Here is a 15,226-nt window from a genome sequence, read left to right as displayed (position 1 = left end):
AAATACCATGACTCCATAGCATATCTTATAATGTGAATTTTAAAAAAAAGTTACAGTATAATTGATAAGCAAGTAGAAAGATAGTGTTATTATTTTTTTCTTACAACTTTGGCATGCTAATAGTTACAAAAATCTATCATTCATTTGGTAATTAAAATGATCATATTTAACAAAATAAGTTCATCTAAACATTAACATTATAACCAATTTTCACATTGTTTTCTATTTCTTACATAAAATGGAAGAATCTATAACAAAAACTGAAACGCATAATATGAATTTATCTAATAAAAAGTAGAACTGCCTCATAGCATACTCATTTTATTTTGTTTTTTGGTTTGTTTTTTTTTTTTTTTTAGTGAGGCAATTGGGGTTAAGTGACTTGCCCAGGGTCAAACAGCTAGTAAGTGTTAAGTGTCTGAGACCGGATTTGAACTCAGGTACTCCTGACTCCAGGGCTGGTGCTCTATCTATCCACTGCACCACCTAGCTGCCCCATTCATTTTATTTTAATTAATGGAAAAAAAAAGTCTTGAATTTGAAAATTGTTTTAAATTATTCTAAGTATAGCTCTACCTATAATTACCTTTTGGCTTCCCCAGTCTATGGTTTGAGGTAAGAAATAATACCCCAAAAGCCCACAACAAAACAACAAAAAACAAAACAAAATAAACCATTAAACCAGAAACCTTTGTCTTGAATTTCCTTTGAGATATCTGAGATCATCTTAAAAAACCCAAAGAAACAAAAACAAGAACAAACAAGACGTAAAACCTTCATTCTTGAATTTCTGAAAGTGTCTGACACAAGCACTATGATAATGAGAAAAAATGAAAACACCAGAGGTAGCTTGTATTTGGGATATACACATATTTATATAAAATTCCCAAACATTCCATTTTATTCATCTTTGCACGGTGTCATTCCTTATTCAAATGGGCAATAATACCAGGTTTTAATTAAATGTACATTATTTTATATCTCAATAAACAGTAACATTTGTTACTGTTACTACAAGGTTATTTCACAACTTGTATCACTAAATGTGATTTTATATATAAATATTAAATAAAATAAATTATGTTTATATTTATACAGTATTTGTAAATTCTATAATTCTGTTGTTGTTGTGGTTGAGTAACCTGAGACAAACAGGGTTAAATGACTTGCCTAGGGTCACACAGCTAGTAAGTTTCAGAGACTGGATTTGAACCTTCATGCAGTTTCAAAATTTTGAAGGTATCCTGTAATGGTACAAGCAATCACATGATACAAAAGTTTACGGATTTTCTTCTCAGGTTAGGTAGGAAATTTCTGAAGAGGGGACTATAGGCATGAAAGCAACTTCTAGAAACAGAAAAACCAACTTGTATCAGAATTTCCAATCTTAAAATTTTGTGAATACAATCTGCCTGCTTCTTACTAATCACAATTTCGAGATCATTTTTTTAAGTAAAATACCACCAACATTTTCTATGCCTAATATCCTATTAAGTTTGCATAGTAACTATTGTAATCACATGGTACTTTGTCCATTTGACATTTGTCTTCAGTGATTCTTCTTTGTGTGTTGTTGAATTGTCTCCTTACTTGATATTGAAAGTTAATGTGCTGTTCTGTTTTGTTTTCAGTTCAGAGCATAAAATATTTATTTTTTAGTTACCTGGTTCCTAGTCATAGTTCAGTGTCTGGTTAGAGCATTTGGAGCCCCATCTTCATCAATATGATGGAATAATCAGCTTAGAATAACTCACATTATTCTAAGAAATCATTTGTAAGGAAACAATATGAGTGTCATTTGACCATCTGTTAGTTAATCCATCCTGGCAATTTCAACTCGCCTATCTCATTTCTATCAGAATTCATGCCAATTTTTTTCTTCTCTCCTCAAGGCCATAACATCACAAAACCAGCTTTACCCATTCTTTTACTGAAAACCTTGAGAATACAGGATAGGAATTTCCTTAACTTTATTCCATTCTTCTAAACATCATATTTCCTTTAGTATTTTTTCCTCATTCTCTTCAATCTTGGAGGAAGTAGCAGTGCCCCTTACTAATATTAACCCCTCCACCTATACCTCTTTATTACCCATGTGGATCACAAACTGAACACAACTCCCTCTATCTTACGTGCATTATTAACTCAACTATTAAAGAACCTGCTTGCTATGTTCTTCAACCCAATGACACCTCCATAAGAATATTCTGTGTGATAAAATGTGATCAGGGAGTCTTCAAAGTTCCTCTAATTTCAGCAATCAGTTTGGTCATTTGGGCCATTCTAATATCTAATCTTCTAGTTCTTGCAACATCACCTCCCAATATCCTACTGCCTGAAGCCTTACCCCACTTTTATATTTTAAGCATATATAAGCCCCATGTAAATTCTCTGCCCATGTAGGTGGGACTCTCTTACTGTTGAACTCAGTAAACAACAAGACAAGTTTGATACACTAGAGTCTTATGATATTTGTGTCACCCACACCTACCTGACTTTGGACCATTTATTACTCCTCTCTTATGCATCTGGGGTCTCTTGCTCTCTTATGGGAACTCCTTTATAACCTGTAAAACAGACTGTCTCCAAACATAATAGAAAATTTTATGTGTACTTATACAATTACTCATACCAACACATATGCAAAACCTTCCTTGACACTGTTAACCCATCAATCAGTTGTCTTACCCCATCGTTGACTCTTACAGCCTCTGTAACCTGAGGTAATACTTAACATAGTTGGGCCCCAGTTTCCTCAAATGTAAAATGAAGGGGCGGGACTAGATAACCTCAGAGATCTGTTCTAGGTATAAAACTAAAATAATATGACTTTTTGTTGTACTTGTGTCTAGTTTTCATTACCTAAATTACAACAAAGAATACCTTACACTTGTTTCCTTCATTTTCTCTCCATGTAGATATTGCATACTTCCTTGCAACCTTGATTTTGTCCCAGTTCTGCTACAATAATAGTTATTTCTATGATCACTGATGACATCATCAGGTCAAAATAAGACGATTAAAACCAAAAAGAAAGAAAGGAAGAAAGAAAAAAAGAAAGAAAGGAAGGAAGGAAGGAAGGAAGGAAGGAAGGAAGGAAGGAAGGAAGGAAGGAAGGAAGGAAGGAAGGAAGGAAGGAAGGAAGGAAGGAAGGAGGAAAGAAAGAAAGAAAGAAAGAAAGAAAGAAAGAAAGAAAGAAAGAAAGAAAGAAAGAAAGAAAGAAAGAAAGAAAGAAAGAAAGAAAGAAAGAAAGAAAGAAGGGAGAAAAATGAAAGAAAAAATATATACCTATTTATATGTATCATAAACTTTCCATTATATCCTAATTACTATATGACTGATGCTTCCCCCCCTTTTCCAAGTAGATTTTCCATGAGAACAGGTTGTCACATTTATTTCCTAGTTTCAGAACCTAGCATGGTGATTTTCATATTGTTGGCACCTTTTCTTCATTAACTGGGCTTTAAAGGCTGTTGACAATTTAGTTCCAATCTCCCTTTCAAATTTTCACATTAGACCCCTTCACATGCTCTGCATCCTAGCCAAATGAGTACTAAATGTTCCCTGAACTCATCATGCAACATCTTGCCTCATATATTCCTGGGAGTGGGCCACGATGACTGGGATGCATTTCCTCTTTATCTCTGACTTTTAGAACTCCTTCCTGTCTTACTTTGAAACTCACTACAGATGCCAAAGCTTATAAGGAGCTTTCACTCTTCCTATTTCACCCCCAGTAAAAGGATATTCTCCCACTCTCTTGTTTTGAAAACTTTGAATCTCATTACTGCTTCCATCACTTCTACTTTGTGATATGTCTCTCTGTGAGAATATTATGACCACAATTTGGAGTAGAATATAAGTGCCTGGAGAGTAAGACTATGTCATTTCATCTTTATTTCCTTGGCACCTAACACTGATTTTTTTTGTCTAAAAAGTTAATAAATACTTGGAGAAATGAAATGGTTTGTGGAATAGAAATGAATTGTATATAGGTTTCTATATTATAATGCTAATTATAGCAGTTTTTCATAGTTTAAGTTATTTTAAATCTCTTCACTTTAAGTATTCATGGTATACAATATCTTTATGACAGACCAATAATAGACTCTAGAATTTTAAGGATTCAAAAGACCAAATTGAATGCCGAAAGTCAATGAGTAAATAACGTATAGAAAAGAGTATCCCAGTATAACCAACTATAGTAAGAACAACAGTTTTTAGAAGAGGCATCATGTACTAGTTAATTATACCTTCCTAACACACCCCACCTCTACTCTGGAAGTTATATGTAGCACAAGCCTTCTTTTAATGAAAAGCAATCCATGTCTCAGATTTCTATATTCAAGTGGGTTTACTTGGTTGTATTTGAAAAACTCATAAGATAATTTTAATGAATGTATTAATATGGTTAACAGAACTAGCAGAGGTTTCTAAAAAACACACATATGAAATTTACTCCACTTTTATAATGAAGAAAGGTTTTATTACAAAAAAATAATTTTCCTCCTCTTCAAATTTCTTATTCTCCATTGTGACATGAGGGATTCTGTTAAAATGGAATTTTTTTTTCTTTTTCCACATTCTTCAAGAGAGCCTGTATGGTTATAATATAAATAGCCATGACTTTCAAACTTCTAGTTTTCTTTTGTAATTTTAAGGGTACATACACAATATTATTATACTTATTTCTAAGCCTTTTTATTTCAATGATAATTCTGAAAACCCTTTATTCCATGAAGAAGAAATCTAACTGATTCCTGGTCTTTCCTGAAAAGTATAGGAATTTAATTTCAGATATTCATTTTAGGTTGGGATAAAAACAAAAACCTACATCTAATACATTGAAATATAAGTGGAATTTTCTAGTGAGAACTCTGAATAAGGATATACAACGTCTACCCATATTATCTTGAAATATTAAGGTTGATAGATCCAAGAAGCCTTTTATATGTATATGAAAGCTTTCCTGCTATATATTTACTTTAAAAAAAATAGTGTGCAATGTTTTTGAGAAAAGAAAATGAAAAATTTGATTTGAGGTATGCATTTTACATAATTGCATATATATGTGGATTTAAACCACATATACTTACATATGTAATGAAGGTTTAATGCATGCTTAAGACACCTAAGGTGGCATTGCCCATGGGACTCTAGTGAGACCTATTTATAGGAGGTATGAGAACTGGAACATTCATGGAAATTCTGTGTCAACCTATTATGTGGTGGGGCTCAGCTTTTTTTCTATTAGCTACATAGTTTGAATGGTCTGCATCTCTTAAACTGCCTGAAGCAATTTCTATGGGTTGTTGTTGTTATTGTTGTTGTTGTTGTTGTTGTTGTTGTTGTTGTTGTTGTTGTTGTTGTTCTTCTTCTTCTTCTTCTTCTTCTTCTTCTTCTTCTTCTTCTTCTTCTTAATCTTCTTCTTCTTCCTCTTCTTTCATATCAGACTCTTTGTGACCACATTTGGAATTTTCTTAGCCAAGATAGTGGAGACTGGTTCACCATTTCCTTCTTTGGCTCATCTTACAGACAAAGAACTAAGGAAAACAGGGATAAATTACTTGTCCGTGGTCATGCAGCTACTAAGTGTCTGAGTTGGGTTGTTTGTCCTTCATTCTGGAAGAGGACCATGACATTAGGATGATGTCATGACTTGCACTAAATTGGATTCAAGTTAAGGAGGGCTGTGCAAGGTCACCAAGCTCACTCTCTCTTCCAGAGCTATCTGAGCCTATTCAGAAGATACATATCAGGATGATTGGAGATGGCTCTAGATGTTTTAAGGCAAGTGGGGTCAAGTGATTTGCCCAGGGTCACACAGCTAGTAAGTGTCTGAGGTGAGATTTGAATTCAGGTCCACCTGACTTCAGGGCCAGTGCTCAATCCACTGTGCCACGAGTAAGTGTTTGAGACCATATTAGAGTACATGAAGATGCATTTTCCTGACTCCTAGCCCAACACTTTATCTACTGAACCACCTAGCTTCAGTTTGTAAAGTAAATTAGCAAATTTGTAAAGAAAATCAGGTTTTAAGTGGTTAAATGAAATTGAATGCTATTCCTTGCATCCCTAAACTTGAATACAGATATTGAGAGCTTAAACTAATAATAGAGAAGAAAGATTCTGGAACCATGATCAGACACCTGAAAACCCTTAGGGAGGAGGAAAATCTAACAATCTTGGACCTCAGTAGGACAAGAGAAATCCATGTTAAACAAAAGTTGTTGTTTTTTTTTTACATAAACAAAAGTTTTAATATAGCTGGAATATATATATATGTGTGTGTGTGTGTGTGTGTGTGTGTGTGTGTGTGTGTGTGTGTGTGTGTGTGTGTATAGATAGATAGATATTCAAAAGTATTCTTTTTTTTGTGGGGCAATGAGGGTTAAGTGACTTGCCCAGTGGCACACAGCTAGTTAAGTGTCAAGTGTCTGAGACCAGATTTGAACTCAGGTCCTTGTGAATCCAAGGCCGGTGCTTTATCCACTGCACCACCTAGCTGCCCACAAAAGTATTCTTGACATTAGAATATTTTTGGTGACTGAGAAAAACATAAACTTGTGCATGTTAGCTATGTGCTTTCATGGATTATTAAATGAATACTTATGTACCTGTTTGCATATACATACAATGTGCTATGCTGTGCAGTACAGATACATACATTTGAATACTCATGTGCATGTATATATAAAACATATGGATATGAACTACTTCGGTAAATATGATGGTTAGAGAGTGGTAGTTATAAACAGAAAGATATAAATGGGAGGTTAGTGAGAGACAGACAATAACACAAAGACACAGACTGAGAGACAATAAAGAGATAGACAATTACTGATAGAAAGAAAAAGATAGAGTACTCTAAATTAAATGCTCAATTTTATATTTTCAGAATTAAACAGTTTAGTTCTTTTCATAGTTCTTTCTTCTCCATCCTCAGACATAATTTTTTTAAGAGTCTATAGTTATACTGAAAGCTAATACACTGACCACCATAGGTACTCATTCACTGTCATCTCTTTCTTCAGTCAACTTTATACACAAGAAAATATTTACCACCATACATGACCTATAAAAACCTTTACAATTCCATTCTCTGATACCAATTTTCTATTTTTCCACTTCTTATGCTTCTTTATTAACTGAACCTAACCTGAATTGGTTCACTAATTAGGTAAACTTTAAATATCTACAAACATGGGACCTTTTATTTTTTAAACTATTATTATACTAATATGTTATAGGACATTCATACCAACTTCTTCATTGACCTATAGCTTCAGAGAAAGTTATTGTCCTAAAAATTTTCCTTTATATAGTGTCAATGAAAGATTAAAGACACAAAAAGAATGGGGATTTGTTTCAAGGAGAAATGTGAGCTTATAAAAATACTGTCCAATTACCCAAAGGCAATTCAGGTTACTGTCTAAATCCTAGCATGATCTACCATCATTGTCTCTTTTCATGGTCTAAGATGAATGAATGGACCAACTTCATCAATTGATAGAATAATAGATTAAGCCATCAGGAAATGGAAGGCATTAAGCATTTTTCAAGTACTGTTTGAAGCTTGGAGCAAAGTGATAGACAAAAATAGAAATAAATACAACCCCTGCCCTCAAAGAGTTTGTATTCTTTTTTAAAAAAAATTATTTAGAATTTTATTTTCCCCAATTATATATAAAACAATTTTAGCATATATTTTTAAAACTTTTTATTCCAAATTCTCTTCTTCCCTCCCTTATCTCCCCACCCCAAGAATGCAACTGATTCCATCTTAATCAAGTAGTGAAAGAAAACAGACAAAAAAACTTAAGAAAAAGAAACTAAAACAAAAATTTTGTTTCAATCTGTATCCAGACACCATCAGTTCTTTCAGTGGAGATGGATCACATTTTTATAAGCCCTTCAGAGTTGTCTTGGATCCTTGTATTCCTAAGAATAGCTAAGTCATTCACAGTTGATAATCTTACACTCTTGCTATTACTTTGTATATAGTCCATTTCACTTTGCATTAGCTCATGTTAGTCTTTATAGTTTTGTTTTGTTTTGTTTTTCTGAGAGTAATCTGTTCATCATTTTGTTTTTTTGTCGGGCAATGTGTGTTAAGTGACTTGCCCATGGTCACACAGCCAGTAAGTGTTAAGTGTTTGAGACTGGATTTGAACTCAGGTCTTCCTGAATCTAGGTCCAGTGCTTTATCCACTGCACCATTTAGCTGCCCCTGCTCATCATTTCTTACACCACAATAGTGTTCCATGATAATCTCATCCCACAATTTGTTCAGCTATTCCACAATTGATGGGCATCTCCCCAATTTTGAATTATTTTCATGAGAAAAGGGCTGCCATAAATATTTTTGTACATATAGGTCCTTTAACTTTTTGGGTTTTTTTATCTTTTTGGGGGTATCATCATATTAGTGGTATTACTAGGTCAAAGAGTATGCATGGTTTTATGGCCCTTTGGCCATAGTTGCAAATTTCTCTACAGAACGTTTGAATCAGTTTATAACTCTATCAACAACGCATTAATGTCTCACTTTCCTATATTTATATATATCTCTATATTTGCTATTTTCATTTGCTCTCCTATTACTCAATCCAATGGGTATGATTTAGTACCCAAGAATTGTTTTGACTTTCTAATCTTTCTAATCAATAGTGAATTAGAGCACTTTTTCCCCATTTGGTTAAAGATAGCTTTGATTATTTCATCTGAAAATTTCATAACTTTTGATCATTTATCAGTTGGGGAATGGCTCTTATTTTAATAAATATGACTCAGTTCTTTGTGTTTGAGAAATGAGGCCTTTGTTAGACAAACATGCTTCAAAATTTTTTCACATTTACTATTGCTAACTGTATTTCCCTCCATCCTATTTTCTCTCCATGACATTTGCTCTATTCTCTATCACCTTTCACCCTGTCCCACCTCAAAAGTGTTTTGCTTCTGAATGCCCAATTCCCCAATCTGCCCTCCCTTCTATCACCCTCCCTCTTATGCTTTCCCCTTCTACTTTCCTGCAAGTTAAGGTAGATGACTATACCCAATTGATTGTGTATGTTATTCCCTCTTTGAGCCAGTTCTTGTGAGAGTAAGGTTCAATTACTCCCTAGCACCTCCTCCATCTTCCCCTCCATTGTATAAGCTTTTTCTTGCTTCTTTTATGTGAGATATTTTCTCTCATTTCACCTCTCTTTCCCTTTTTTCCAGTGCATTCCTCTCACCCCTTAATTTTATTTTTTAAAAGATATCATACCTTCATATTCAACTCACACCTGTCCCATCTGTCTAAATAGCCTCCATACAGCTGTCCTAATAGTGAGAAAGTTCTTATGAGTTAGAAGTATCATATTCCCATTTAGGAATGTAAACAGTTTATCCTTTTAATATCACTTATGATTTCTTATACCTGTTTACCTTTTTATGCTTCTCTAGCATCTTGTATTTGAAAGACAGATTCTCTATTCAGCTAAGGTCTTTTCATCAAGAATGCCTGGAAGTCCTCTCTTTCATTGAATTCCTATTTCTTCTCCTGTAGGATTATTCTCAGTTTTGCTGGGTAGGTGATTATTAGTTGTAATCCCAGATCCTTTGCATTCTGTAATAGCATATTCAAAGTCCTCTGATCCTTTAAGGTAGAAGCTGCTAAATCTTGTATTATGACTGTGGCTCCACAATACTTGAAGTGTTTCTGGCTGCTTGAAATATTTTCTCCTTGACATGGGAGCTCTCAAAATTGGCTATAAGACTCCTGGAAGTTTTTATTTTGGGATCTCTTTCAGTAGGTGATTGGTGGCTTACTCCAATTTCTATTTTACCTTCTGGTTCTAGAATATCAGGACAATTTTCCCTCACAATTTCTTGAAGATGACGTCTAGTTTCTGTTTGTTTGTTTGTTTTTTGTTTTATTTTTTATTGTGGCTTTCAGGTAGTACAATAATTTTTCAAATTATCTTTCCTGGCTGTGTTTTCCAATTCAGTTGTTTTTTGAATAAAATATTTCACATTGCCTTATATTTTTTTTATTCTTTTCATTTTGCTTTATTATTTCTTGATATCTCATAAAGTCATTAGCTTCCATTTGCTCAATCCTATTTCTTTCCTTTTTCTTCTTTCTTTCTTTCTTTCTTTCTTTCTTTCTTTCTTTCTTTCTTTCTTTCTTTCTTTCTTTCTTTCTTTCTTTCTTTCTTTTTTTGGCATGGCAATGAGGATTAAGTGATTTTCCCAAGGTTACAAAGCTAATAAGTGTCAAGTATCTCAGGTTGGATTTGAACACAGGTTCTTCTGAATTTAGGGTCAGTGTTTTATCTACTGAACCATCTAACTGCTCCCAGAGATACTTCAAGGAATTTGTTTTTAGTCCTTAGTTCTTCCAAGGTGGTATGATTTAAGGACAAGTATGTTTATTACTCTCCTGGCTTGTACTCTGGTCTGCAAGCAACAACAAGCTGTTTTTCTGCCCTTTAACTATGAACAGACTGCTGCTCCACTGTGATCCCAAGCTCTGGTATGCTTTTGCTAGTCCCCTGCCTGGGACTGCCACCCAAGACTGTGACCTGGATCTGAATATGGACACAATAGCAGAGTTCTGCGTCAGTGCTAGCAAAGAGCTCCCTGCAATCTCCTGGACAATTGTTTGACCCCCTTACAGTCTGTTGGCTGAATTCCAGAAGCAGCTAATGCTGATTATGATTCAGAGACTCACAAGGCCTGTTTCTGTGGCTGTGGCAGGGTCTGAGATGGGCTTGGGACTGCTCTGGCATGGCCTGCACTGGACCATGCTCCACTCTCACCTTGGTACAACAGACCTTTTTTGCTGACATTCCAAATTGTCTTTGGCTGGAAAACCATTTCACCCTGCCTTTTTATGAGTTCTGCTCCTCCAGAAATTGTCTTATGACATTATTTGAAGGTATTTGTAAGGGTCTTTGGGAAAGTTCAGAGAAGTCACTGCCTTTCCTCAGCCATCCTGTCTCACCCCCACCCTTCCCACCAAAGGAATTTGCATTATAATGGGGAAGATATCACCTTAAAGAATGCTGAATATTGATCAGGGAAACACAAATTAAAACAACTTTAAGGTATCACCTCACACCTATGAGAGTGACAAAAAACAAAACAAAACAAAAAAACCTGTGGCAAATCCCAGATTTTGGAGAGGAATTTGGAAAGCTGGGTTCCTAATCCACTGTTAGTAGAGTTGTTAAAAGATCCAACTCTTCTGGAGAGCGATTTGGAGCTATGCCCAAAAGGCTATAGTACTGTGCATACCCTTTGATTCAGCAATACCACTGCTAGCTTTTTATCCTAAAGATATCTCCAAAAATAGAAAAAAAAAGACCTATTTGTACAAAAATATTTATCACAGCTTTTTTTGTTGTTGTTAAGAATTGGAAATCAAAGGAATGTTCATCAATTTGGGAATGGCTAAACAGGCTGTGGTATATGATGGTGATGGAATATTATTGTGCTTTAAGAAATGACAAGCAGGATGGTTTCAGAAAGGTCTGGAAAGACATGTATGAAATGATGTATTATGAAGTGAGCAGAACGAAGAGAATGTTGTACACAGAGACAGCAATTTTCTTTGATGAAGCACTATGAATGACTTGACTATTCACAACAATATAATGATCCAAGACAATCCCAAAGGACCATTGATGAAACATATTATCCACCACCAAAAAAAGAACTGATATTTATGGAACACAGACTGAAGCAAGCTATTTTCCACTTTTCTTTCATTTTTTTCTTTTATGCAAGTTTTCATATACAAAATGACTAATACGGTAGTGTTTTAAATAATTCTACATGTATAACCCATATCTGATTGCTTCCTGCCTCAGAGAGGCAGAGGGGAGGGAGGGAAGTGGAGATAAAAATTGGAACTCAAAATGATAAATATAATTTTTTACTTAAAAAAAAAGAGAGGTAGAAAGGGGGTAGGGAGTGAGGTGATGTACTGACTTTAGGAATTATAAACTGAAGAAAGTCTGACCTAAATTCACCCCCTAAATGGGGGTGACAGAAGGAAATTATCAGTAGAGAAAGGGAGCATGGTACAGAGATATTTTAGAGAGAGTCATTCCCAGGTTTTGAAAGAAACTCCTGGGCTAGGAGGCAGCATAGTTGAGCTTATAATGTTATGGGCATAGAATCAATAAGAGGGGACTCTCCTTCTGAGAAACAAAATCAAAGATGCAGCAGGCTTAGAATCAGTTAAATTATGCTTTTCCTGTGGGGAAAACAAAGCAAACAAACAAACAAAAAACACTTGATAAGGGTGTGGTGGGCCTAGGATAATCTGATGATGCTTTTCCTGTGGAACACAAAACAACTTGATTAGAGGGCCTTAAAAGTTAATAGCAAGAAGCTAAATGGTAATCAGGTGTGCTTCCTGGTGATAAGCCAGAATTTAGGGATGTGACATCAACTGTTACAAGCATCTCTTGCCCAGCAAAAGCTGTAATTCTTTTTTTTTTATGTTCCCCCTTTTCCCCCCTATAAAAGCTTTATCTTTCCTCTGACTCAATGAGGAAATGTTTTTAAACCTTTTCCTCCCTTAGAGGCTAAGTCTTTGACTTCCTTTCTGCCCACATTCCCTTGCCACAAAATTAAAAAAAAAATATTATTATTTCTGATCACACTGTGTGTGCAAGAAGTAAATTCTTTACTAGAAGGATGTCCAGAACCGATTCTTCACTGCTGTTCTCCCCCAACTGCCAACCTCTTCCCATCTCCCTCCCTTCCTCTTCCCCCATGACATTTTGGTGCTGAAACCCAGGAAACAGATATTTCTTTTTCCTCTTGCCAGAACACCCTGAGGTAAGAATTCCATGTTCTGTAATGTTGTTTTTCAGTTTTCCTGATCCTATGTACCTTAATGGCCATGGTTTTTTATTAGTAAATATAATGGAGTCATTTGTGATTTCCTTCTACAGTGAGCCTGCAAAGAAATTGCTGTTGTTATTGGTGTTGTTGTTGCTGTTGTTGTTGTTGTTATTGTTGTTATTGTATGCTTCAATATGCACTCAGAGTTCATCAGTTCCCTTTCTGGAGATGTATAGCATTTTTCATCATAGATCTTTTGTAATTGTCTTGGATCATTGTTTTGCTCAGAGTAAATAAGTCTTTCCTAGTTCGTCATCCTTAAAATATTGCTATAATTGTGTACAATGTTCTCCTGGTTCTTCTCACTTTTTTTTTATGCCTAGATTGCTTAGAACCAGAAGGCAAAGTAGAAATATAATCTATAAGTCATCTTCTAAAATAAACATTAAAATGAAAACTCTCCTAGCAACATTATTGGCAAAATAAAGAGTATCCAGGTCAAAAACAAAACAAATGTAGGTATATATGCATACATTTATGCACAAATGCATGCATGTATATGTAGATATGCATATGTTCATTTATATATGTATATTATATGTATATATGCATATGTGTATGTATGTGTATGTTTGTGTGCAGCCAGAAAGAGTTTTAATTCCTAACTGTGACAGTCAGTATCACATACAATTTAGCAAACTGCTATAAAGAAGTTGAGAGCTTGGATTAATAGTAGTAGTAGTAGTAGGCTTCCACCATTCGTGGACAACCATGGATCAGGGCCTTCAAGAGCCACAGGACCCGCAGCTCCTGCCGGAAGGAGAGTCGAATGCAGCCCCTGGCATCAAGCCCTATGTCAGTTGGGCAAGTGACTTATAACCAGTAACTGCCACGTCCCGTGTTGTATCTACCCCATGAGGAGTAGCTGGAGTGTCCTCTCCAGGACGCCGGCCTGGGTGGATCAATATGGAAAACAAGCTGTTGCCCATGCAGCAGGTTTTCCCTCTCCGCGACATTGGTGGATCCAAAGGAGAGGCAGAGCCAGTACAGTTTGGCACCAGTACTGCTTCAGGATTTGCCAGAGGGATGTGATGTCCAACATCCAACTGCCTAAGGGACTCTGACTCCTGATTTTTCCTCTGGGTTAACTCCCTAAGCCTTTCCCATATATGGGTATAGCTTCAAGGCAGAGGAGGTTTAATATAAGGGTTCCTTCCCCTAGTCAAGTTGCCTGCCAAGGCTGACTAGCCCCACCTGCCCAAAGCGACTGGTTTTAAGGCACCAGTGACTCACCTTCGCCCCTTCTGTTAGTGGAAACAGTTCCGCCAGGGGAAGGCCAGGAGCTTGGGTTGTCAGAGGCTATTTGAGACCCACGCCATGGGAGCATTTTATAGAGAGCGGGAGCTCATCCCCACTCCCACCCTGGCATGACAACCTTTGGAAACCAAGTTGAGAGCTTGGATTACATTATGTTAAAAGGCAAATTACATACATATATACATACAATCATAGGTCCACACATGTGTGTATATTCTACCTGTAACCAACAACAATTTACTCAGAAAAAAAAATAATTGTACTGTGGGAAAGAGTAGATTTTAAATGAAATAAAGTATTCCTAAGTATTCCTAGTGAAAAGATCACAACTATATAGAAACTTTGAAATGGAAATTCAGTAATTAGGAAAAATATTTTAAAAATAAACATGAATAAATACTCATGAAAAACTAAAGGTTGAACTATGTACATTCTAATATGAGAAGATGATATATGCATTCAATCAGAGACCTATCATAAAAAGGGATCATGAGGGAATGTGGGACATCTAATTAGGGATAAGTACTCAGAGTGCTTTTCTTATATCTTACTGATCAAAATGATGATTAAAAGTAGAATGGAAAGGAAGTAGGGAAAGAGGAATACACTAGGGTAGGAGGGGAAAGGAAAATTAGGGAAAAGTATCACACACTACACACAGGAGAAAGTGATAGGAAATATAGCTAACAATTGAACTTCAGTCTCATCTAAACTGATTCAAAGATTTGAAGAATCTCTCTCACACACATACAAATACACAAAGTCAAACACAAACATAACCTTAGGTAAAGAACCTCATTTCACTCAATAGAAAAATAGGAGGAAAAGTGGAGATTAGAATCAGATAGAATGAGTGATTAGTTCTAAGTAAAAGAAATTCTAGGAAATACCTCTCTCTCTCTCTCTCTCTCTCTCTCTCTCTCTCTCTCTCTCTCTCTCTCTCTCTCTCACTCGCTCTCTCTCGCTCTCACATATCTACCTATCTGAACAATTTATGACATATAACATTAATGAAATACTGTGTCATTAGAAATTCTGAAGAGGTTAGTTTCAGGGAAACTGGAAA

Source organism: Dromiciops gliroides, chromosome 1 (assembly GCF_019393635.1).
Source record: "Dromiciops gliroides isolate mDroGli1 chromosome 1, mDroGli1.pri, whole genome shotgun sequence".
NCBI lineage: Eukaryota > Metazoa > Chordata > Mammalia > Microbiotheria > Microbiotheriidae > Dromiciops > Dromiciops gliroides.
The sequence above is the reverse complement of the archived record's forward strand: the minus strand, read 5'-3'. Positions refer to the sequence as shown.